At 37.2% G+C, this 27,543-nt stretch overlaps 1 long non-coding RNA gene across 9 annotated transcripts in view; it reads left to right on the plus strand.

The window, feature by feature from the left end:
* Positions 1-27,543, plus strand: part of LOC102158494 (uncharacterized) — a 241,115-nt gene that overhangs the window by 125,300 nt on the left and 88,272 nt on the right. For 5 of the 9 annotated variants that reach the window (XR_014813054.1, XR_014813058.1, XR_014813062.1 and 2 more), the window contains one exon: positions 16,003-16,101. The exons of the other annotated variants lie outside the window; for them this stretch is intronic. This is a non-coding gene — a long non-coding RNA (uncharacterized LOC102158494). The remainder of the gene's footprint in view (positions 1-16,002; positions 16,102-27,543) is intronic. 9 annotated transcript variants of the gene reach the window in all.

Consider the following 27,543-nt stretch of genomic DNA (forward strand, 5'->3'; position numbering starts at 1 on the left):
CTAAAAAGCAAAAAAAAGAGAAAAGATTTATACTCTGCTCATGTATCAGAAGGCTGTATTGTAAAGAGTCATTTCTTCTCAAATTAATCTATTATTCAGTGCAATCCCAATAAAAATTTTAGAAGGTTATTTTTTTCATATAGAAACTGGCAGGGAGTTCCCCTCGTGGCTCAGTGGTTAACAAATCTGACTAGGAATCATGAGGTTGCTGGTTCGATCCCTGGCCTTGCTCAGTGGGTTAAAGATCCGGCATTGCTGTGAGGTATGGTGTAGGTCACAGACACGCCTCGGATCTGGTGTTGCTGTGGCTCTGGTGTAGGCCGGCAGCTATAGCTCCAATTTGACCCTTAGCCTGGGAACCTCCATATGCCACCAGAGCGGCCCTAGAAAAGGCAAAAAGACAAAAAAAAGAAAAGAATATGGCAACCTAATTCTAAAATATATATGGAAAAGTTACTGTTGTGGAGCAGTAGACCCTTAGTCTGGGAACCTCCGTATGCTGTGGGTACGGCCCTAAAAAGCAAAAATAAAATGAAATGAAACACAAGGATCTTCAGTAGCCAAAAATATATGGAAAAGAAGATCAAGGTTAGAGAACTTATACTACCTAAATACTTAACTATAAAGCTGTAGTAGTTAAAACAGTGTGTTACTGGTATAAGTACAGATCTATGGATAAATGGAACAAAATGGACAGTCCAGAAGTAGATACACATATATATGTCCAACTGATTTTCAGCAAAAATGCCAAGGTCATAATGAGGCAAAGAATATTATATCTAAAAAATTGTGCTAAAATAATTTGATATGCCTTTATATGACCTTTACTTCAACCCATTAAAATTTTTTATTCAAACTAGATCAGAGATTTAAATATAAGAAATATAGGAGAAAGTTTTTGTAACCTAGTGTTAGGCAAAGATTCTTTTTGATATGTCACAAAATGCCACTTTGGTAAATTAAACTTCATTATAATAGAAAAGAACTTTGCTTATTCTAACGACACCAATAAGAAAATGCAAGCAATGGACTTGGGGGAAAAATAGTCACAGTACATATATCTAAGAACAGACTTTTGAATTATTAAAACTTTTTCAATTCAAGAAGACAAAAAACTTTTATAAATGGTAAATATTTGGACAGACACTTTACTAAAAAGCTGTGTCAGTGGCACTTATGCAATGGAAATATGCTCAACATAATTAGTTATAAGAGGAATATGAGACTGCAATTAAATGCATTACCCAGCCCCTGGAATGACTAAATTTAGAATGGCTATAGTTATCATATGATCTGCTCATTCTTTTTCTAGATATTTACCTAAGAGAAATAAAAATATATGTTAGTGCAAAAGCTCTTCTGTGTGTGCACTTTTATAATTACTTTATTTGTAAGATCCCCAAACTGGAAATAATCCAAATATTAATCAGCTGGTGAATGGCTATACCGGTTATGATATATCTGCATAACGGAGTACTACTCAGCAACCCAGCAATAAAATGAAAAAAGAAATCAGTTTTACACACAACGTAGATTTCAAAAATAGTCTGGTATGTGATAGAAGGTATAAAAGACTAGGCAATGTGTGATTTTATTTATACGACATTTTATAAAGGAAAAATTATAGTGACACAAAGAAGATTGGGGGTTGCCAGGTGATGAGCCAGTGGGAAGGGGATCTGACTGCAAAGAGACAAGAGGAAATTGTTTTTGAGGTGGTGAAAATGTTCTGTGTTTTAATTTTGGTGGCTATTATATGACAATATACATTTGTCAAAACCTAGAATTTTACCTTTAAAATTAGTTACTTTTATTTTATAGAAATTATACTTCAATAAAATTCATTGAAAATTCTGAGTAGAACGTATTTCCATAATGTGTTTCTCTGAGACACAATTTTTGAAAACATGTCAAAGAGTATTAAAATCCTTGTGTAAAGGTTGGAATCTTGCTATCATGATCCAGTAAGTATATCTGATTGTCTTATGACAGTGATATGGTTTCTGTAGAGACTATATGGCTATATAACACTGTAATTAGATGGTTTTCTTTATGGCAGCATAGTGTCCCAGGCCAGAGAAAGCCTGAAGAGGACAGTGATGAAAATAAAGACATTTTATGGATCAGCTCAAATGAGTGGCAGTAGGTCACTATTTAGATATGCGAGTAGAAAAAAATTCTTGTCTCAACGATTGGAACCACAATTTTGAAATATTTGCTCCAAATCCCAAAGAAATACTAGGAGAGACAAGCATGCTGAGGTCTTTGAGCCTCTTCAATATATGAAACCCCAATATGCGTTCATCATCTAGTCTTGAAAGGAAATTCTTGAGATGGATTGACAAGGAAATCTGACATGAAGCTTTAATTTAAAAATTTTGGTGAGGAAGCTGGAGAGAAGGCTGTCAATGAGAAACAGAACTGTCATCTTTATTTCACACCATCAGCCATATCCAAGTTTCCAGCCACACTGTCTTGGGCTAAAACGTTTGCTGGCAACTTCATTTTTCTTTGCTGATGAATAATCGCTTACAGTTTATTTGTGTGGATATATTTTTACCTTTCCCTTGGCATTTTTCACTTACATTATTAGATTCTATCCCTCAAAGTGAACTGCTTAGTGGTTTATTAGGGACAAGTGTGGCCACTGCCTCTGGAAGATGCCAGAGTGGTGTATGTTAACCATGATGAGGTTTTAGCTGACGGTGGATGGTATGTTAGCTTTGGCCTTGGGTTCTTGAGGGATCATGATTAAAAGTTGTTCAGGGAGACGTATTGCTCGTTTTAGGTTGCCAATTTTGTGGCTTTCCTGTGGAGTTGGACTAGTTTTCATAAACAGCTGTGGTTAATTTTCAGGAGTTAAGAGTAGCCATTTTGGAGAGGAATCTTCCACTGTCTTTGAAGGGTGAATGAAGTTTTTGATTCTTTCTTTGGTTGCTGTGGTGTGTACTTTTTAAATTTCCTTAATTGAGGACTGATTAATAGTGATTGGCTTGGATTTTATGTAAGCTAAGCAGCCCCCTAGGGGATGTTTGATGACACTTCCTGTAACCAGTGAGGATTCTTATGTTAATGGTTAAAGAGAGGCTATTTGGGTGAGATGCAGATACAAGAGAGGATAATAATTGGTTGATGTTTAGAAATTGTCCGTAGCTGTTATTTACTGTAGTTCTGGATGTGGGTTTTAAAGTGTGCATGAAGATTCCTTATATATGAGGATTAAAGTGGCTGATGCAATTTGTTCATTTATTTTAAGGTACAATTTAATTCATTAAACCAAACCAGCTACAGTTGTGTGAGTTTTGACAAACACAGTCGTATAAGCTCTAGTGTAATCAAGATACAGAACTGTTTCCGTATCTCCCAGAATTTTCCTGTTCTCCTTTGTAGTTAACTCTTTCCTTGATTTTAACACATGAGTCTTACAGAAAGTTATATGAATTCAATCACATGGTATATAGATTTTGAGTTGGTTTCTTTCACGTAACATAATGCTTTTGAGATTTATTCATGTTGTTGCACTTATCAGTAATTTTCCTGTATATATTGGTAAATGGTGTCCCATTGTATAGATGTGTCACAGTTTGTTTATTATAGTGTTTACAAATTTGTTTATATATGAATAAAGCTGCTATAAACACCAATGTTGTAGTTAATTTTAGGTGTCAACTTGGCTGGGCAGCAGAGTGCCCAGATAATTGGTCAAACATTATTCTGGACATTACTATGAGGATGGTTTTAGATGACATTAACACTGAAAACTGGTGGACCTCATCAAAACACCTGAAGGTCTGAATAGAACAAAAAGACTTGTCTTCAACTTTGTCTCCTTCACAGACCTTCCCTGCCCCCCAAACAAGAGAATTCTCCAGAAGATGGCCTTTGGACTTCATCTGCAACATTGGCTCTTTCCTGTTTCTAAATCAGATGACCTTAAGACTCAAACTGGAATAGTGACTCTCCTGGGTCTCTAACCTGCTGGCCCATGATATAGATTTTGGACTTGCTAGTTTCTATAATCATGTGAATCAGTTCCTTGTAATAAATCTCTTCACACACACACACACACACACACACACACACACACACACACACTGTTGCTTCTGTTTCTCTGGTGAAGCCCTGACTAACACAGCCATATACAAGTTTTTGTGTGAACATACATTTTCATTTCATTTGAGTAAGTATCTAGGAGTAGAATTGCTGGGTCATATGGTCTAGGCATGTTTAACTTTATAAGAAACTGCTAGACTGTTTTCATAAAAGGCTATACTATTTTGCATTCCTACCAGCAATATTTGAGAGTTGTTCTGTATCCTTTCAAACACTTGGTATTTTCAACATTTTATTAAAAACCTTTCAGCCATTCTGAATTGTGGTATAGTAATACCTTGTGATTTTTGAGTAAGGGATGAACTTGGAGCTGGTATGGAAGAGCTCTGTCTTTATATTCTGGTTATCTTGCTATCTGGTGCTGACCCTTTGGTCAAGATAAAGATGAAACCACTAAATAATGATTTATAAGTTGCTGTTATAAACCTGATACTCCCTTTGGATTGTTTTAAAGTATGTTCACAAGTTACTTAATATGCCTCCCTTCAAGAGATAGAACTTATTAATTCCTCCTTGTCCCACCACCAAAAAAAAAAAAAAAAAAAGAGAATGAGCTGTCTTTAGTGATTCACTTGTAATGAATAGCATATAAGAGAATTGATGGTGTGTAACTTTCAAGACTAAAAGGCTCTCTCCGTCTTTTCCTTTCTTTGGCATTACCCCCTCTGGGGAAAACCAGTCAGCTACCTCATTTTGAATACACTCAAGAAGTCCTATGGGGTCCGTGTAGGGAGGAACGGAGGCCTCTTAGAACTAATAAGGAACTGAAACCTCTTGGTAAGACTCACGTGAATGAGCCATCTTGAAAGAGGATCTTCCAGCTCCAGTAAGAACTTCAAATTACCACATCCTCAGCCAATATTTGGAGTGCAACCTCTTGAGAGACCTTGAGCCAGATCCACCCAGCTAAGCTGCTCCTGAAAAACTGATTCATAGAGACTATGAGATAATAAATGTTTGCAGTATAAGTTGCTAAGTAATGGGGTAATTTGCTACACAGCAACAGATAACTAATACATATTTTAGTGCTCAATATGTGGTGCTATTATAACACATACCTGTAAGTTTAGATATGGCTTTAGAATCAGGCAATGAGTGGAAGTTGGAGGGAGATTGTTTTTAATTGTTCCAGCAGAATCTGGGATATGCCCCCAAATTCTTGCTCTTGCATTTTAGCTTTGGTATAAATATAAGCTCTACCTGAGATTAGGGTGTGTGTGTGTGTGTGTGTGTGTGTGTGTGTGTATTTTTTTGTCTTTTTGCCGTTTCTAGGGCCACTCTTGCGGCATATGGAGGTTCCCAGGCTAGGGGTTGAATTGGAGCTGTAGCTGCCGGCCTACACCAGAGCCACAGCAATGTGGGATCCGAGCCACGTCTGCAACCTATACCACAGCTCACGGCAGTGCTGGATCCTTAACCCACTGAGCAAGGCCAGGGATCGAACCCGCAACCTCATGGTTCTTAGTCGGATTCGTTAACTACTGAGCCATGACGGGAACTCTGAGATTAGTATATTTTAAATAGATTTTACAATGGCTGACTCAAATTATGGACAGAGGACCATTTGTTTTAGGACTTTAAAAAATGTCGTACACCTAACAAGTAAAATCATAAATCATGAAACACCCTTATCCAGTTTCTTAAATATCTTCCCCTTTAGTGATTACTGTAACAGTAGGAAGTCCTTGTCTCAATTTTTGTTTTAAATTTTAATCTCAGTATGAGATTTTAAAGTAAAAAGTTTGGATGGAAATAACTGATTATCTGGTTCCAAAGGACATTTCCAAAAGCGATCTCTTGGGTATAATCCATTCACCCAAATCTCACAGAGTAGGAGATTTACCATTTAAAGAGTTTAGTATCATTGGTGGATATTTTACATGTACATTCTTTAAGCGTCAAATTTAATTTCTTTGGCAATCCAAGCTATTCTTTGTCCTGGAGAAGCCAGACTCTGCTATACTAATATATCATACCTGCCTTCCTTCAATTCCATAGTGCTGCATAAATTGCTGAGTTCTGCCTTTTTTGCTTTTTCCTGGCCAAGGTGTGAAGAGGCCCAGGAGAGAGAGGAAAGTAAATCAGAATGTGTATACTATCTTTTCCTCTCAATAACCATGTCTGACTTAATCCTTGGCAGAGCTGAAGTACCTTCTTTCTCATGGTCGAGTCTTAATTTCTTTCTCTTCTGGAGGTCCTGACGCAGACATTTAAACTTACATTGAATAATTAATATCTAGAATTGACAGGCAAAGGGAGAACTATACTTGTAAGCAGCAACCGGATACCATTCATGTCACACAATAGCTTAAGTGTGTACCAGGTAATAGCTGGTAGTTTGGCCAAACTTGTGTTGTTAAGTACTGATCAAGATCTCAGTTAGTCCAGCTATAATTGTCAACATGTCTCAACTTAACTTGAAAGAAATTGTTGAAGGTCATTTTTATGGAATATATGAAACTGACCATTTGTATTTGAATAGAAAAATATGGCTTGTTTCCTATAAATCTTCTGGCAGATCAAGGTACAAGATATCCAGTTAAGTTTGTGTATTAGGTCTGGACCCCATTGAGGGAGGCATCCAAGGCATGTTTGCTAGACCTGGATCCTGCTTTTGTGGAAAGTCAGTTACATTGTTCCTTTTTCCAGTGATGGGTTCTTAAGTAGTGAGAATACCTAGCACAAAATTAAGTCAAAATGTATATGTGAAATACTCTGTTGGTTGTGCCATTATATAGTGTGCTGGTCTGGTTTTCCAGGAAGTATTGTTCAGTATGCAGTTAGGAGCGCAGAAGCTTTATTTGGGTTTCACACCTGTGAAAGGAAAAGGAAGGAAGCAGGATTGGGCAGGGTAAGTCATCAGACTGTAATTTGACCTATTAAGTTTCTGCCAGCCCACTGGGGAGCTCTGAGACAAAATTCCTCATCTGGGATAATTCTGCATTTGACTGAAATGCTTAGGCTCTTGTACCACAGTCTTTATCAGTCATTAATTAGGGGCCACCTTGAGAAGAATGTGACCTTGGTTCTAAGCTGAGGTATGCCCTGAAGAGCTAACTGCTGAAGCCTGTTAGCTAACAACACTTTTTTTTTTTTTTTTTTTTTTTTGCTCTTGGACATGGCATGCTTTCTTGAAGAGGTATCTGAGCAGCACAGCTCCGTATCTGACTCACGTGGTCAAAGACAATTCTTGTTTGGATGGTTTACTCTGCTATCCTTAACTCAGTTAAGTTCCAGAGATATAGCTTTAAGTCTATGCATAGATACGCAGATTTAGAGATAAAGTAAAGCCTTCTTTTCTGAAACAGTTTATTAATAAAATAAAAGTCAAAGTAGAAAAATGATAAAATGTTAAAAATAATGCATATCTACTTTAACTTAATGTTATTTTACCTGTCAGTCTTTTATGTAGGGACAAAGCCTCTTGAGTATGATTCTTCTCATTAGAATTCCACTTTTTATTTCATGGATAGGGAATACCAGTAAAACCTGATATAGAATTTGCAGTTTTGTTTTCTTAAAGCAGGGTACAACTTTATATACTATGGATCAATTGGAGTATAGGGTTCCCTACATTTTTATGATTTTTCTGCCAATATTTCATAGTTTTTTTTTTTTTAACCAGTTTACTATTGTTTTAGAATGATTCAGTGTAGTTTAAACTTTTCAAGTCATCTGACCTAATTTTATTGCAAAAACATCCTCTCTTCCACTGTTTTTTACTCAGCTTAGATTGTATTTAATGAAATTCATTAAATAAAGTATAAATAGGTTAGAGAATAAATAAATTAGGCTTTGGTATGCATATGATTTAATGGGTGAGAAGTATTCAGACTTCCTGGACAGGGGTATAGTGGCTTTAGTGGTGAACGTTGGTCATTATCTTTTGTAGAGAGGAGAGTGTTGGTCAAGCAAATGAAAAGAGAGCTTTAACAAATATGTCTATAGCTGTGTCTCCAACCACATCTGTAATTATAGCTATATCTGTTAAAGGACATGCAAGAACAGTAAATATTTTGTTACTAAAGAGGTATATGGCCCAAATCACTAAAAAATGTCTTTTTATATTTTTTTAATTTAATTTTAAATTAATTTTTATTGGTGTATGGTTGTTATTTTCAGGTGTACAGCAAAGTGATTCATCTATCTACCTATATATTCTTTTTCAAATTATTTTCCATTATAGGTTACTACAAAATATTGAGTATAACCTCCTGTACTGTAAGTAGGTCCTTGTTGGTTATCTATTTTATATATAGTGGTGGCTATATATTAATCCCAAACTCCTAATGTCTTACTTTGGTGAACTGGGCTTGGCATGAGAGAGTCTCAGGATGCTTATTGAGCTATTAGTGTAAATCCTGGACTAGGGTAGCAGTAATTAGACTGCTGGATTCTTTTTCCATATAGGCCCTATTCAGTTTCCATTGGCCATCCAGTGGCCTCCCTTTAAGTGGAAGTCCTCCCTAGGCTTGTTTCATGATACCAATTGCCCGAGATTAAGTGAGCCAAGATAGAACTTGAGAAAGGAGATAAGAGTTCAAAGAAAAGAAAGCTTTATTCTCAGATCAGTTCTATTTATAATCACTTTACTCTTCTACCTAAAAGCTTCATCCTCAACCTCATGTCCCTCAAAGAGTCTGTTTTTCCCTGACTTTTGGAATTGAAGAGAAGAGGCCTTGAGAGTTCCTGAAGGTTAGCATGTGCCACTAATATCATTTTTATATACTTTTAAAGGTTAATAGAAATGGACCTTTCTTCCATTAATTTTTGTGAATGGCTTCACTCTGTACTCTGAATAGTTTGTAAACATCTGGCTGGAACATGCTACCAACTTGGAGTGACTATACCTACCATCCTAGTAGTTTTCATACTTAGGGGGAAGAACTATGGGGGGTAGGTAGCTAATCATATGATTCAAGATTTCTTTTCTTTTCTTTTTTTTTTCCCCACTGTACGGCAAGGGGATCAAGTTATCCTTACGTGTATACATTACAATTATATTTTTTCCCCACCCTTTGTTCTGTTGCAACATGAGTGTCTAGACAAAGTTCTCAATGCTATTCAGCATGATCTCCTTGTAAATCTATTCTAAGTTGTGTCTGATAAGCCCAAGCTCCCGATCCCTCCCACTCCCTCCCCCTCCCATCATGCAGCCACAAGTCTCTTCTCCAAGTCCATGATTTTCTTTTCTGAGGAGATGTTCATTTGTGCTGGATATTAGATTCCAGTTATAAGTGATATCATATGGTATTTGTCTTTGTCTTTCTGGCTCATTTCACTCAGGATGAGATTCTCTAGTTCCATCCATGTTGCTGCACATGGCATTATGTCATCCTTTTTTATGGCTGAGTAGTATTCCATTGTGTATATATACCACCTCTTCCGAATCCACTCATCTGTCAATGGACATTTGGGTTGTTTCCACGTCCTGGCTATTGTGAATAGTGCTGCAATGAACATGCGGGTGCATGTGTCTCTTTTAAGTGGAGTTTTGTCCGGATAGATGCCCAAGAGTGGGATTGTGGGGTCATATGGAAGTTCTATGTATAGATTTCTAAGGTATCTCCAAACTGTTCTCCATAGTGGCTGTACCAGTTTACATTCCCACCAGCAGTGCAGGAGGGTTCCCTTGTCTCCACAGCCCCTCCAGCACTTGTTATTTGTGGATTTATTAATGATGGCCATTCTGACTGGTGTGAGGTGGTATCTCATGGTAGTTTTGATTTGCATTTCTCTTATAATCAGCGATGTTGAGCATTTTTTCATGTGTTTGCTGGCCATCTGTATATCTCCTTTGGAGAAATGTCTACTCAGGTCTTTTGCCCATTTTTCCATTGATTGATTGGCTTTTTTGCTGTTGGATTGTATAAGTTGCTTATATAGTCTAGAGATTAAGCCCTTGTCGGTTGCATCATTTGAAACTATTTTCTCCCATTCTGAAAGTTGTCTTTTTGTTTTCTTTTGGGTTTCCTTTGCTGTGCAAAAGCTTTTCAGTTTGATGAAGTCCCATTAGTTTATTTTTGCTCTAATTTCTATTGCTTTGGGAGACTGACCTGAGAAAGTATTCATGATGTTGATGTCAGAGAGTGTTTTTGCTTATGTTTTCTTCTAGGAGTTTGATGGTGTCCTGTCGTATATTTAAGTCTTTCAGCCATTTGGAGTTTATTTTTGTGCATGGTGTGAGGGTGTGTTCTAGTTTCATTGCTTTGCATGCGGCTGTCCAGGTTTCCTAGCAATGCTTGCTATGATTCAAGATTTCTGAATGATGATTAGTTAAGCTGAAAACCCCAATAAGAGTCTATAAAGTCCTGCTTCAGTTAAAGATGTAATAGACATAAAAGCTCCTGTGACCATATGCTCTTCAACTGTCCCAGAATTGATTTCTGGGAAAAGATTCATTGTCAGTGCCGAGATATTTCAACAACTCTCATTCTTTCTTCTTTGTGCTCACTGAAATTTACATTTTCTCTTAATTTACAAATATGTGTGGACACTGGGGAATATTGGTATCAAATAGAATATGTAGCAGGAAAGGAAGAGTCACTGATGTTTTTATTTTTTAATTTTTTAAAATTTATTCTTTAATTCTTTATTGTCTTTTTGCCATTTCTTAGGCCGCTCCCGCGGCGTATGGAGGTTCCCAGGCTAGGGGTCCAATTGGAGCTATAGCCACCCGCCTACGCGAGAGCCACAGCAACGGGAGATCTGATCTGTCTGCGACCCACACCACAGCTTACGGCAATGCCAGAACCTTGACCCACTGAGCAAGGGCAGGGACCGAACCCGCAACCTCATGGTTTCTAGTCGGATTTGTTAACCACTGAGCCATGACAGGAACTCCTCGATGATATTTTTAAAAAGAAAGGACATTTTTCTCACTTCTTTATTCTTAACCTTTAAACTGATATTTAAATAAAATGTGGTTATGGCTAGGTGTAAGAATTTTAGGTTAATATTATTACATTGGTCAAAATGATCATTGTTGTGCAAAGTTCCTGTACTTGTGTTTAGCCATGTCATTTCGAAGACATTTAGGTAAGAATGAGGCTGCATAGACAGAGGGTCTGCCTGTGTGTGCTGAAGGACCTATACCAGGTGATTCTTTGGGTAGGGAAGAGAAGGATGGAGTTCATTAAGGTCATTGTTATGTTAATCATGATCCTTGCTGTAAATTCTTTTGAAAAAGGTTTAGGAAACTGATCAGCAGTTTAAACCAATTCATGGCTTGGGACTTTTTGATAGGATTTTACTCTTTAGAAAAAGGGCATTTTTTTTTTTTTTCCCAATGCATTAAGAGATAAGTGTTCCATAAACCATAGTTAATCAGTACATGGTTTTTGTTTTGTTAGGGATAAAGGACTGTTGTTAACAAAGAAAACAAAAGCTTATGTTTGGAGAAAAGGGCCAGGAGCTATGCATGGCCTGTTACCAGGGAATTCTGTATCAAAGTGGCAGAAAGACCCCGCACCTCATAAGAGCCAAGTCTTTTTGGATGTTCCGCTGCCATCACATGCCCTTGGAAGGTCTTTTTGTCTTTATTTTAGTCTCAAGAAAAGACAGGACCTTCAGTGGACCTTTTTACTTTTCCTATATATTTTCATTTTTGGCCTTGTGTTATTATTAGTATCCCCTTTTTACTTTGAGTTGCTGTGTTAATTACTTACATGTACCTACTTAAGAGCAAGTATATAACAAAAGTTTAGAGGCCAAGTGTAGTTGAAATGAAATAATCTTTATGCCTTATGAAAATACACAAATGAGTCATTCTTTATTGGAACTAAAGGCTCAAGTTAAAATTTTTTTCCCATAATCTTTTAAACATATGTTCAGCTGAGATTTAAAAAAATATGTTTAGGCTGGAATCTTCTACTAAGTTAATAAAATGTTAATGTTTTTTCCCATGTTATGAATTTAGACATTTCCAGGATCCTAACATCACAGTGGCTGAAACTCTGAGACAGTGCTCACAGTAGAGTGTGGAAAAAGGAGAGGCACTTGAAGAGTCCTTTTTATCTCCGCTTTTCTTTCTCACATTTGAGCTGGACTAGGCAGTTCCAGTTGCATAATTAGAGTCTCCTCTCCAGGATATCTGCTTTACTCATTACACAGAAGTAGATTAAAATTACTGGTGTGTGGTATGCAGAAATGGGGTGTGTGTGTGAGTGAATAAAAGAATCTTACAGACTTTTGAGTAAGAGCAGGTTGACTTTTTAAATTTATTTTCTAGAAGTATGTAAGAATACAGTAATGCCCCAGAGGTAAAATCCTGTAAGTTTTAGAAAAATTAAAATTTGAAATTTAAAGAAATGTTGTAACATGTCATTTCTTATGTTCTTTTTCTTTTCTTTGGTGGCTTTTTTTTTTTTTTAAATACTTGTGGTGAAAAATTTTTTTTTCTCTTTGAATGAGAGAGCTTTTGGTATTTATTGATAGCCAAGAACATTCATCTTTCATCTCAAATAGACCAGATTGACATCTTTGAGGTCCCTAGCACACTTATACCCCCAAGTCTGCACAAATAGCTTTTAGGGCCACTCTGTCATCAGGGCACCTACTTTCAAGAGAAATGGATGAGGTAATGTCTGTAGGAACTTTGAGAAGTCTAAGCACCAAAAATAAAATATTTTTAGAAGAATTTATTACTTTGGATAGGTGAGACCTAAATATGTAATGTAAAGCCAAGTGAACACAGAATTGTGGTGCCAATCAAAAGCAGCACTGTGATCATGGATAGGTGCTGAGACCTGAAGAGTAAAAAGTTTCCATGGAAAGCACAGGAAGGGAGCAAGGGAGAATCAAGGACTGGATTAAATGACAAAGACCAAAAAGCCTGGGAACATAAAAGATCACAGGGATAAAAAAGGAAGTAGGAGCTGGGTTTCCCAAGGAAACTTTCTTTAATCAAGCTGTTCTTTTCTTTAAGAAGTATTTTTTCTCTTTTCCTTTCCCATTTGTTTTCTCATGTTCTCCATTTCAATTTATTGCTTATGTTTAATACTTTGTTATTTATCCCCTGAACAAAGCTGAGCAATAATTCTCAAATGTTACTTTCCTCATCAGTGGTAGATGTCGAAAGACTTTGTCTATCATAGTAAAACTTCCAGCATTTTAAAATATATTTTTCAAATAAAAGATTACTTAGAATAGCAATTGTGAAATAGTTGAAATTATAGTCATTGAAGTTGGAGTTAGTGGAAAGGGACCCAGAATAGTTCCTGCTCAGATTTTCTTCTCCTTTGGATCTAGAAGACGCTTATAACTCCCTGATTGTTGGATAAAATCTAAACTACACAGTTGACATTCAAAGTTTTTGAATATTATATTTGGTTCTGTGGATTCATTTTTATGTTTCTGGGTCACTCGTTCCTATAATACTTGATTGGCCTTATTCCTTATTAGTTTTAAGTGTGCCACTGCTTTTCCACTTGGGCTCTTACTACATTGTTCTTACATCTCTCTTTATATTTCACGTGCTCTTCTTGCCCATAAGGTTCTTTAGTTGAACTGTGTGTAACTCCTTTGGACTTGACTAAATCCACAGATGCTCAGCTGCTCTTGACCTAAGCCACTCTACTCTGCTTTTCCTTTTATCCCATGCTCTTTCTCTGTCGCTCACACTTTTATTATTCCTGATCACCCACATCATCTTAAGACCTTTAGCTTTAAACCCCAGCACTACTCAGTGTCTGACGCAGTCTGGACCAGAATATACAAACTTTATTATAAGAGCTATCATCTCTGAGAGCTAGAATCTAGAAATTATTCTAGCTGACTAAAGTCTACAATGTTATCTGAATAGGATGGGTCATTGAGTACTGTAGGTACCTGGTCTATATGATTGCTTTATTGTCTCTGCCATATTTGCCCTTCATTTTAGGGGTAGACTCTAGTGTTTGAATGTACTTAACTTTGATGTTTCCCTCCCTTACGAATTAGATCTTGTTTCTGTCAATGGAGATTCTGGTGGAAAGCATCTTATCAGGGTCCAAGGTCATCATTCCCTGGACCAATGAGTTTCTTTGAATCAGTTCCTGGCATAATTTCTTTTCTTTCTTTCTCTTGCTTTCTTTCTTTGATTTCTGACACTGGTTTTATTTTTTTATGTTTTTTTTTAAATGATTTTTATTTTTTCTATTATAGTTGGATTACAGTGTTCTGTCAGTTTTCTGCTATACAGCATAGTGACCCAGTCGCACATACATATATGTATTCTTTTTTCTCATATTATCCTCCATCATGCTTCATCATGTATTGAATTAGATATAGTTCCCAGTGCTATACAGAAGGACCAGGCATATTTTCTTTGTAGTTTCTTTGTGTAAGCGTATTTGGGCTTCCTTACAGCATGGTAGCCTTAGAGCAGTTGGATTGCTTATATGGTGGCTCAGTGCTCCAATGTGAGCAAGCAAAATGAGAGTTCAGTGCCTTTATTGACGTCATCTTAGAAGTTATGCAGCATCACGTCCACCACATTTTATTGACTGTAAGGAAGTCATAAGCCCTCCCAGATTCAAGGGTAGAGGGATTAGATCTCACATTGTGATAGGGAGTGGCAAGGTTCTAGAAAAATTGTAAGATAGGAGATGCTGTTGCAGCTGTCTTTGGAAAATACAATCTGCCACAACCTACGTATATAGTTACACTCAGCATTTATGAACATAGCACAGATAAAAATAAATGTGGTTTCTTCCTAGAATAATAGCATAGCATGTTCACATATTGCCTGTATAATAATTTAGGTATTCAAATATTGAAGATAATGGTTATTACTACCTTTAAATAAAAAGTGGTTCATTGATACATATTAACTATACAATAGGTGTTGTGTAGATTGTGCTTTTTAAAAAATATTAAAGTATTCTAGTGCTTTTTAAAAAATATTAAAGTATTTATAATGTTGTGCTAATTTCCACTGTTCAGCAAAGTGACTCAGTCATATATATATATACATATATACATATATACACATTTTTAAAAATATTGTATTCTGCTTTAAAGATGATCCAGAAATAGATGATCAGGATCTCTCTTATTTCTAAGTAGAGCTACCCACAGCACTTCAGAAGTGTAATGGGGAGGGGTTCTTCTAGTGGGCTGAGGGTAAGACTAGTCAAAGTCAAAGTGACATAGGAGAAAGGGTTAGAGTGCTGACTGAGCAAATTTATCAAGAAAGTCCAAGAGACTAACCAAATAAGTGGAGGTGACATCAGAGATATGTCCAAATAGGTAGATATTGTGTTAATAGTCACAACAGGAACTAGTCCAACAAACGTGGTTCATGTATCAGTTTGAGGGTGATTTCTTAAAGCATCAGAACAGCACTAGGCAGAAGTTTCACTCAGGTTGACACAAAGATTAATCTCAATAAATCAGTGTTTGTAAGAGAATTATAAAAACTCATCTAGACTAATGAATTTGCTAAAAGTTGCCTCGTTTACAGACAATCTATGTGAGGCTTTTAATACTATTACGTGTTGCTAACTGTAGCAAATTACAGCCATACTTCTTTTTATTGTGTTTTGCTTTATTGTGTTTCACAGATATTGTATTTTTTTTTTTCATGAATTGAATATTTCTGACAACGCTGTGTGGAGCAATTCCAATGACACCGTTGTTTCCAACAGCATTATTTTTTTACATAAGGTATGCCCATGGCTTTTTCAGGTGTAATGCTATTGTATAGTTGGTAAACTACAGTATAATATAACTTTTTATGCACTGGGAAACCAAAATAATTGTGTAACTCACTATGTTGCGATAATTTGCTTTATTGTGGTCATCTGAACCAATCCTAAAAAAAAAGAAATATGGCTGTATTTGGATATCTTTATCTCTGTGTTTGTATATCTATGTATAATTCTATTTCTATATTTTTTCTATCTCTAGGTCCATGTCCATGTTCCATGTCCTTACCCATATCTATATATCTATATCTATAATCTTTCCAAGATATTAACTGGTGATTCAGTGTGTCTTAAGAACCAGGTAAGATTGACTTAAACCTCTATTTCCCTTCTATTCTTCCCAAATTTCTGCAGTTCTTGTAGGAACAGAGAAAGGTTTATGATCTCATGATAACCTCTGACTTTTTTTTTGACCGCCCCATGGCATATGGAACTCCTGGGTCAGGGATCAGATCCGAGCCTCAGCCGCAAACTAAGGTGCAGGTGCAGCGATGCTGGATCCTTAACCCATTGTGCTGTGCAGGAGAGCAAACCTGTGTCCCCAGCGCTCCCAAGACACTGCTGATCCTGTTGAGCCACAGCAGAGGCTCTGATATCCTCTAACTTTGAGCTCCTGCTTATACCAAAGTATTTTAATTTATGGATTGTTCTCAAACCTATAGGGTTTCAACTTATTTTCCTAAACAAAACCAATTCCCATCTTTAACAGTTAACGTTGCAGATTGCCTTTAAAATGAGTTGCTTAAAACAAAACCCATTCTATTCAGTTCACTTTTCTGTGAATTAGCCAGATTCTAAGTCTGGGCTGGCCTGGCTGACCTCTACTGGGTTCTCTCAGGAATCTGTGATCAGATGGAGGTTCTGTGGTGGCTCAGTGATCTGGGATGGCCTCATTCATATGTTGGGAGTGGTTAGACTGGTTGGTTTTGTGGAGTGAGTGACACATAACTGGAACAGCTTGAATATATTCTATTCAGTCTCTCATCCTATAGGTAGCCAGCCTGAGCTTTTTCTTATGGTGGTCTCAGAGTTCTAAGGAAGCACAGTGCATAACTGCCATTTCATTTGTGTCACATTTGCTAATGTCTCATTGGTCATAATTATTCAAATGGCCAAGGAGAAAGCCATTGTGGGAAGGGATAACCCAAGTGCATGAGACACTGAGGGAAATTTTCGTGGCCATTTTTACAAACACTTTATAAAGTCTTCCTAAGAGAAATTTAATGTCATGTGTTAAATACATTTATTTTAAACTCTGATCCTTACTTTCCCCTAAAGACAAAATTTTCCATTAAATCAGAGAAGTGTTTTCTACTTTTTTGTTTCTCTTTTGAAGCAAAAAGAAATAAAAATGTGGTAGCACTGGGCTTTGGGAAATGTAAGGGGACTTCTTATGTTAGTACAGTGACTGGGGGGGCTCTAAGGGCATATAGTGGGCAGAGACCAGGAATGCTGAGGACAGTTTGGCCCTGCACAGTTGAGGCTTCTCTTGCTCCTGCTGAGAAACACTGAGCTACACGTACCAAGGGGATGTTTTTCCTTTCGAATTAATTTCCTTCCTCCTCACTGCTTAGGGAGGTAATTTTATAATGGAGAAGGAACACTAGACGGAAGGAGGGAAACTGAATTTCCAGTCTTATCTGTGCCACACTCTGCAGGACTTGGAGCAAATCACTAAAGAACTCTGGAACTCAGATTCCCACCCTAAAGTAACAGGCTTGGATGAGATGATATATTTGTGCACTTATTTCCCTCATCGATTCACAAAGCATTTGAGCATGAAAAACACATAAAGCAGAATAAATATTTGAGGAAATCTACGCAAAAGGAAATAAAAGAAGGAGAGTAAAATGTAAGGAAAATTGGTTTATAGAAAACATACTTTGAGACTCTGTACAGTTGCTAGAAAAAGACTTCAAGTTTGATTCTAACTACAGAGGGAAACATGATCTTTATAGGAGTCACAGCCACTATAAAATGAAAATAGAAGTTGTTTGCGGTGAAGCAAACAATTTTGTTTCTGAGACCCAGTAGAGTATTACCCCTTAAGATATCATATTGATGTTTATATTCTTGAAAGTGTGCAATAGCTATGATAGACAATTTTCACACCATGATTTATCATAGCCCTCAGTTCAAATCGATGTCATATAAAAGGGACCAAAACAATGATTTTTAAACATGTACCTCTGTTGATTTGGCTTCTCTCAGTGGTAATACATAGACTCTTTCCTAGAAGAATGTTCTTAATGGAGATCCTGCAGGATGCCCTCAATGAATATTATTTTTCATTACTGGGTCTCGGTGACATCAAGATCGTTTCTACCTCCATGATTATTTATACCTAACATTTTTGAAAGAAGAAGGACTTCTGGCTTTGGTCTGCTAGAGCTACTGTAACAAAATAACACAGACTGCGTGGCTTAAATAGCATAAATTTGTATTTCCAACAGTTCTGGAGGTTAGAAGTCTAAGATCAAGTTACCAGCAAGTTTGGTTTCTAGCGATGCCTCTTTTCCTGGCTTGTTGACAGTTGCCTTCTCACTGTGGTTTCACATAGCCTTTCCCCTCTATGCCTATGGAAAGAGAGAAAGATCTCTGTTCTCTCTTCCTTTTATAATAAGAATACCTCTCCTTTCAGATTAAGTCAACCCTTATGACCTCGTTTAACGTTAATTACCTCTTTAAAGGCCCCATCTGAAAATACAGTCACATTGGAGGTTTGGGCTTCAACATAGGAATTTTGGGAGGTACGGGTCAGTCTATGACATAGTTCTTTAATTGATCATGATTCTTTTCTTTCCTTTTTTTTTTTTTTTTTTTTAGTTTCAGATGTATAATGTAGTGATTCAACATTAATATACATTATGAACGACAACCATGTTAGATCTAGTTACCATCTGTCACCATACAAAGTGATTACAATATTATTGACTGTATATATATATTTTTTTTTTTGGGGGGGTCTTTTTGTCTTTTAGGGCCACACTGGCAGCATATGGAGGTTCCCAGGCTAGGGGTTGAATTGAAGCTGTAGCCACTGGCATATGCCAGAACCACAGCAATGAGAGATCTGAACCGCCTGCGTCTGTGACCTGCACAACAGCTCATGGCAACGCCAGATCCTTAACCCACTGATTGAGGCCAGGCATCTAACCCGTATCCTCATGGGTGCTAGTAGGGTTTGTTAACCACTGAGCCACAATGGGAACTCCGTCTATATATTTTGATGATGATTCTTTAATAATCAGCTGACTTATTGAGGACCAGGATACATTTAATGTCATTTTATTTCTTTGTTTTTTTTAAGAACCATTTCAGTTTTTTCCCCCAACATACTTCATTTTCTGTACCCATGGAAGATTTCTAGATATTTGATATCTGTATTAAAATAATAAATGGAAATTCTTATAATTGGGTGTATCGCACCTCTCAGAATGTCAGTAGAGGTAATTTCACCAATTACAGATGAAAGTGGTTCTTTGGCCTGTCTTCAGAGGGCTTCTTGGCATTATATGACTTTTTTAAGATACACGAAAGAGATTCTTATTTTGAGAAGCACATGTGCATGTGTGCATATGTATGTGCTTACATATGTTTCGACACAAGTGCTGAAAATATAATTAATACGAAATGAGACAAATGATTTATTGTATATTGAAGGGTAACATATACACTTCTTGCAATACTGTTTGACAAAGGGCAGAGTCTAGTCCATGGTGTCATCTTTATTTAATAACAGAAAACATGATATCATGCAGCTAATATGCTTTCTGGTTTATCCCAGTGGCATGCTCATTCTCTAATTCCCCAGCAATAGCTGTGTTAAATAAACCTAAGTAAAGAAGAAGAGAAAGTGGGGGAGAGTTGGAGAAGGTGGAGCTTGAGATGAGAGTAGCAGTAAAAAAAAAGAATGTAGAGTTGCAAAGAAAGTTAACTTAGGGTGGTATTTTTCTGAGTATTTATTATGGTGATGTTAGGATGTGGTTTATTGACTCATAAAATTCAGTCACACGAGCAGATTCAAAAGTGAAGCAGTGAGCCTCAGTCTTTATCATTATAATAGTGTGAAAGCCATTTCCACTGCAGGTGTTTCAAAGACCCATAGAGGTTACATGACTTAAATATTAACATATTATTATAATAACATGAAGCTGCCACTCTTTGACCCATAAGCTTTTGACTTTAATAATTTCCAGGTTGTTCCTTAGCCAAAATATGTTTTCCCTTCAATTTTAACACTAGTGTACTTTCTTTAATATAAAGTATTAATATAATAAATAAATTATATCCAGATGAAAGCCTGTCATCCAATACCTCATCCCAGCAGAGTGCTTGCAAATACTATAGCAAGCATTTCCAAACAACATGCTGCCTGTGTCAGGCATAGAGACGTGGGAATCTGGCTGAGGCAGTATTTGAATAGAGGGCTACCTAAATATCACCTTGGACAAAAATCTTACAGGTCAATATGTATTTTTTATTCTCTCATAAAGTGAAGAAAGTGGTTGGGATGAAGTGAAAGAAGTAGAGTTCATCATAGATTGAGAAAATTTTTGTCAAATGTGGAAAAAACCCACCATGAAAAAATGAAATCTTTATCATGAAATGCACATATACAAAAGAGTGGATGTGTGGGTTCAGGAGTCATCTGGGAGTGATTGGCCATCACATTATTTGGCTTGCTGCACTCTAGATGGCTGTAGTCAGGTTCAGGTTTTCTATTTTGTTAACTGTGGAGCCAGTGGTTTCTTAAAGCTGCTTTTTCTGAGGAGTTTGTCTGCTTTATTTTCTACATAGGATGTCCGAAAAGCACAATGCATATCTAACAAGCTGCTAATTACTCAGATTAAGTGATCTTGCGATTAGTGATTACTAAGAAAGAATGGTGACAAGTATTTGAACATTGTATACTCTGAATGGATACTGTATTCATATCCAGTAGTTATTGTATACTTTCCTTTTTTTCTAGTGAGACAACCAAATTCTGAGTAGAATCTCTTTGCTCTCTTCTCTCTTTTCCCAGAATCTCTTCTTCCCTCTTCGTTCCTTCCTTTCTTCCTCACTTTATCTCTCCTGCTTTTACTTTTTTGTCCTTTTTTTGTTAGTAGCCAACGTAGGAGCTAAGGGGAGAAAAGAATGATCATCATAGTAAGTGAAAAGAGTTATATATAGAGGAAAATACAGATAGTCCTTTGGTGCTAATATCTTTTGAGTTTATTGCTCTTTCTACACACACATTTGTAATACTGCTATAGACGTATACATTGTTGGGGTGGGGGGAAGAGGAAAAGTAAAATTAGCATTTGTTGAACTTCTGTTGTGCCAAGTTCTATCAGACTGCTTCATTTAATTATTTTTTGTCTTTTTAGGGCCGTACCCATGGCATATTGAGGTCCCCAGGCTAGGGGTCTAATTGGAGCTGTTGCTGCCAGCCACAGCAACGCAGGATCTGAGCTGCATCTGCGACCTACACCACAGTTCATAGCAACTCTGGAGCCTCAGCCCACTGAGTGAGGCCAGGGATCGAACTTGCAACCTCGTGGTTCCTAGTCAGATTCATCAACCACTGAGCCATGATGGGAACTCCTGCTTCATTTAATTATTATAACAATATGAGGAAGCTCTAATGAGAAAAGCAAGCCTCAGAAAATAAAGTATCTCTGGTATCTGCTATTGATACCCATTTGTTATCAGCATTTGGACAGTACCCAAGCTGTCTGAAAAATACTTGTCATTCACCATACTAAACTTTTCAGTATGTGTATTCAAAATTATATAAACATAGTGGTACTAGGCAATTCACTGTTCAGTAACTCATTTATTAAGAAAATATTTATGAATTTCCTGCACTGTCCAGGCACTGTTTCAGGCATTCACAATATCATGATGAGGATAGTCAAGGTTAACTTGCATTAAATATATGCATGTGTGTACATTTATTTGGCTTATGAATACTACTACTTTGACATTACAATTATGTAAGATAATCATAACTACTGATATTGACTGGGTGCTTTCTTTGTCAGGGGCTCTAGTCTGCTGAATGGTGACTCCATATTAGGTTCCTTAGAAGTGGGAATTTTTATGTAATTTTTTCATTTAAATCAATTAAATAGCTAATCATATCCTACTTTATTGCAAACACAGCTTAACAAGATTTAAATAATATAAAAAATAATTAAACAAGAAAATGAAGTAATAAAAACAAAGTGGGCTGGTAGTGAGGTTGTGAAACATATCTCAGGCCACTCATCTCCACATACCTTTCACTAGGGATGGGAGAAACATGGTAAGATTCAGGGCCCATAAGGGTAAAACAAAGTAGTTGCCAAGGAAAAACAAAATTTCTGACATTGAGGTAAAATTCTTTTGTAGACTCTTATGCATGGTGCCACATGAAAAAAAATGTACTTACTGGAAACAGTCTTTTTTTCATTATAGGCTGATGGCTTCAATATATTTAATTCTAGAACAATTCAATAAACACAGTTATAAGGGGCAGAGGAAGGGCTTGAGTGTTGGGGTGGATGGCATTGAAAGGGTTGACCATATAATGTCCAATTATGAAGTTTTCTGAATTTCTTGCTTAATCCAAGGAAAGATTGTTTCAGTGGAATATGTAATCTGCATACCCTCATGTGATCCTTCATAAAAATAATGTCTTTCGGCCAACAATTCAAAAGGCATTGATCCATAGTAAATGCAAGACTAATTTCAGTGTGAAATATTTGGAATGCAAATATTCCTGATTAGCTCAGCCTATGCTTTAACAGTCACTCAAACAGGATTGAATTTACATCCTACAAGAAAGAGGGCATTATTTATGAATTCCAGAAGGTCCTATTTTAATGTCCTAATTCCTGTGACAATACTCCTACCAATTTACTTAGTACTTCACCACTGCACTTGTGCTTGCATTGTGAACCCCTATCCCTGTTCTTATGTTTTATTTTAATGATTCTAGTCATGAGTATGAAACAGGACAGTGTCTTTTTGGTCTTTTTTTGTTTTTGGCTGCACCCATGGCATGTGAAAGTTCCCAGCCCAGGGAGTTCCCGTCGTGGCACAGTGGTTAACGAATCCAACTAGGAACCATGAGGTTGCAGGTTCAATCCCTGCCCTTGCTCAGTGGGTTAAAGGATCCGGCGTTGCCGTGAGCTGTGGTGTAGGTCGCAGACATGGCTCGGATCCCGCGTTGCTGTGGCTCTGGCGTAGGCTGGCAGCTACAGCTCCACTTAGACCCCTAGCCTGGGAACCTCCCATATGCCATGGGAGCAGCCCAAGAAATGGCAAAAAGACAAAAAAAAAAGTTCCCAGGCCAGAAATTGAACCCACACCAGAAATTGAACCTGCCACAACTCCAGTGAACTCCAGTGTTCTTTATTTAAAGTCAATTTTATCAATATATCTTTTGTTCTATTAATGAGTCAATGCATGCATATTTAGAAGAAGAGGAATAATTCACTCATTGTCATACAGAGTTAGCATTTAGATACTCATCTTTCATTGTTTTTTTAGGAATAAGTTTAAAAATAAGTCTTACATATTATTCTGTATCTTATATTTTTTGCTTAGTTTATCCAGTCCTTTCTCCTGGTGCACCATAGTGTTTGCAACAGTCTTTTAAGGTTGTACAATATTATGTTGTATTCTGTACAGTTGATATACTATAGTTTCCTTAACAGTAGAGTTTAGTCAATCACTTCTAGATGTTGTGGTGTTAGAGACAGAGGAGACAGAAAAGAAACTGAGCAGGAGAAGAGCTCGTGTGGGTTATTATTACAAAGTGAGGTCAGTAAGTACCCAGATACTTCGCTGCCTTTTGGGCCATCAGAAACCCAGAGTGTTTCAAAGTGCTTTTGAATGATAATAAGGAAAGTTAAGTATAAATGTGAAAAAGTTTTTTCCCCAGTCTCCTCCCTTTCTCATGTATTCTGCTTTACCAGTATACATAATGGAAATATTTTAAATAAAAAATCGAGAGTGAGCATTAGAGCAGTAACAGGAAGTTGAGCCAGTTGAGTGACCTTATGTAATTTGCAATAAGATCCTAATTTTTTTTTTCTTTTTTCTTTTTGTCTTTTGTCTTTTTAGGGCCACACCCACAGCATATGGAGGTACCCAGGCTAGGGGTCTAATCGGAGCTGTAGCCACCGGCCTACACCAGAGCCACAGCAATGCCAGATCTGAATCTCCTCTGCAACCTACACCATAGCTCATGGCAACGCTGGATTGTTAACCCAATGAGTGAGGCCAGGCATCGAACCCACAACCTCATGATTCCTAGTCAGATTCGTTTCCGCTGCGCCACTACGGAAACTCCAAGATCCTAAACTTTGAGTCTAATCTAATAAACCAAATTAGTAAGGTCTGATAGTTTTCAGAATACAGGTCTTTCGTCTCTTTAGGTACGTGTATTCCTACGTATTTTATTCTTTTTGGTGCGATGGTAGATGGGATGGTTTCTTTAATTTCTCTTTCTGATCTTTCATTTTCAGTATATAAAAAGGCACTCGGAGTTCCCATTGTGGCACAGCGGAAACGAATCTGACTAGGAACCATGAGGTTGTGGGTTTGATCCCTGGCATCACTCAGTGGGTTAAGGATCCAACATTGCCATGAGCTGTGGTGTAGGTCACAGGGGTGGCTCGGACTGGAATTGCTGTGGCTGTGGTGTAGGCCCTCAGCTACAGCTCTGATTAGATCCCTAGCCTGGGACCCTCTACATGCCGTGGGTGCAGCCCTAAAAAGACAAAAGACAAACAAACAAATAAAAAAAGGTACTTGATTTCTGTGTATTAAGTTTGTATCCTGAAACCAGATTCATTGATGAGCTCTAACAGTTTTCTGGTAGTGTCTTTAGGATTTTTTAGGTATAGTATCATGTGATCTGCAAACAGTGATAGTTCTACTTCTTCTTTTCCAACTTGGATTCCATTTATTTCTTTTTCTTCTTTCTAAGGTTTCCAAAACTATGTTGCATAGTAGTGGTGAAAGCGGACATCCTTGTCTTGTTCCTGATCTTAGGGGAAATGCTTTCAGTTTTTCATATTGAGAATGATGTTAGCTGTAGGTTTTTCATATATGGCTTTTATTATGCTGACTAAGGTAGGTTCCCTCTATGCCAAGTCCCTGGAGAGTTTTTTTATCAGAAACGGGTGATGAATTTTGTCAAAAGCTTTTCCTGTGTCTATTGAGATGATGATACGGTTTTTATTTTTCAGTTTGTTGATGTGGTGTATCACACTGATTGATTTGTGGATGTTGAAGAATCCTTGCATCCTTGGGATAAATCACACTTGATCATGATATATCATCTTTCTAATGTATTTGGATGTGGTTTGCTAATATTTTGTTGAAGATTTTTGTATCTATTGGCCTATATTTTTTTGTGGTATCTTTGGTTTTGATATCAGGGTGATGATGGCTTCATAGAATGAGCTTGGGAATTTTCCTTCCTCTGATATTTTTTGGAAGAGTTTCAGAGGAATAGGTGTTAACTCTTCTCTGAATATTTGATAGAACTCACTTGTGAAGTCATCAGGTGCTGAACTTTTTGTTTTTTGTAAATTTGAAATCACATTTCAATTTCCATACTTAGGATTGGTCTGCTCATATTTTCTGTTTCTTCCTGGTTCAGTCTTGGTAGATTTTTCATTTCTAAGAATCTGTCCATTTCTTTGAGGTTTTCCATTTTGTTGGCATACAGTTGCTCATAGTAGTCTCTTATGACCCTTTGTATTTCCGTAGTGTCAGTTGTAACTTATGTTTTTCATTTTTTAAAAAATTATTTAATTTTATTGGCGTATAGTTGACTTACAATGTTGTTTTAGTTTCAGGTGGATAATCAGTCATAACATGTAAATATATCCATTCTCTTTCCCACATATGTTATTACAAACTACTGAGTAGATTTTCCTATGCTATGCAGTAGCTTCTTATAATCATCTATTTTATAGAGTAGTATATATATGTTATTCCTACCCTCTCATTTCTTCCCTCCGCCCAGTGGTTTCACCTTTGGTAACCATAAGATTGGTTTTGAAATCTGTTTCTGTTTTATAAATAAGTTCTGTGTTATTTTTTATTAGATTCCACATATAAGTGATATCATATGATATTTATCCTTCCCGCTCTGACTTACTTCACTCAGTATGATAATCTCTGGGTCCTTCCATTTTGCTGCAAATGCCATTATTTCATTCTTTTTTAAGGCTTAATAATATTCCATTGTATATAGGTACGATATCTTCTTTATCCAGTCCTCTGTTGATGGACATTTAAGTTGCTTCCATGTCTTGGCTATTGTAAATAGTGCTGCAAAGAACATTGTAGTACAAGTATTTTTTTTTTTTTCCCACTGTACAGCATGGCAATCAAGTTACCCTTACATGTATACATTTTTTCCCCCACCCTTTCTTCTGTTGCAACATGAGTATCTAGACAAAGTTCTCAATGCTATTCAGCAGGATCTCCTTGTAAATCTATTCTAAGTTGTGTCTGATAAGCCCAAGCTCCCGATCCCTCCCACTCCCTCCCCCTCCCATCAGGCAGCCACAAGTCTCTTCTCCAAGTCCATGATTTTCTTTTCTGAGGAGATGTTCATTTGTGCTGGATATTAGATTCCAGTTATAAGTGATATCATATGGTATTTGTCTTTGTCTTTCTGGCTCATTTCACTCAGGATGAGATTCTCTAGTTCCATCCATGTTGCTGCACATGGCATTATGTCATCCTTTTTTATGGCTGAGTAGTATTCCATTGTGTATATATACCACCTCTTCCGAATCCACTCATCTGTCGATGGACATTTGGGTTGTTTCCACGTCCTGGCTATTGTGAATAGTGCTGCAATGAACATGCGGGTGCATGTGTCTCTTTTAAGTGGAGTTTTGTCCGGATAGATGCCCAAGAGTGGGATTGTGGGGTCATATGGAAGTTCTATGTATAGATTTCTAAGGTATCTCCAAACTGTTCTCCATAGTGGCTGTACCAGTTGACATTCCCACCAGCAGTGCAGGAGGGTTCCCTTGTCTCCACAGCCCCTCCAGCACTTGTTATTTGTGGATTTATTAATGATGGCCATTCTGACTGGTGTGAGGTGGTATCTCATGGTAGTTTTGATTTGCATTTCTCTTATAATCAGCGATGTTGAGCATTTTTTCATGTGTTTGCTGGCCATCTGTATATCTTCCTTGGAGAACAGTCTATTCAGGTCTCGATGCCCAGCGCCCACCCAGGCGTCTCAATTTTTGGTGACTGTGCCAGTAGTTCAAATGGTCTGTTCACTTCTCGCTCTGCTTTTCAGAACTCCTGCTTACTGCTACACCCTCTGCATCTGGAGATTCCTCCGGTTCAGTTGATCTTTCCATTGAGTTGGTGACTTTCCAGGGTATGGGATTCCTTTCTCCTCCACAGTTCCCTTTCGGGAGCGCCCGTCCAGCTCGGATTCACCTTCTCTCACTCTCCTCTTTTCTCTTGCTTTACCTAATAATGTCATGAGATTCTTGCCATTATTGGAGTTTAGGTTCTTCTGCCAGTGATTGATTGCTATTCTGTGTGAGTTGTTTATCCTGTAGATGTTTTTTTTGTGTGTGTGTTTGTGGGAGAGGGCGAGTGTGTCCCCCTACTCTTCCGCCATCTTCCCTCCTCTCCTCATTTCTAATCTAATTGATTTGAACCCTCGTTTTTTTCTTAATAAGTCCTGTCAAAGGTTTATCAATTTTGTTGATGTTTTCAA

This window comes from Sus scrofa, chromosome 8, assembly GCF_054392235.1.
Source record: "Sus scrofa isolate SSC_HxYL_T2T_F1_AM1 chromosome 8, Sscrofa_HxYL_maternal_Yorkshire_Landrace_v2.0, whole genome shotgun sequence".
Classification (NCBI taxonomy): Eukaryota; Metazoa; Chordata; class Mammalia; order Artiodactyla; family Suidae; genus Sus; species Sus scrofa.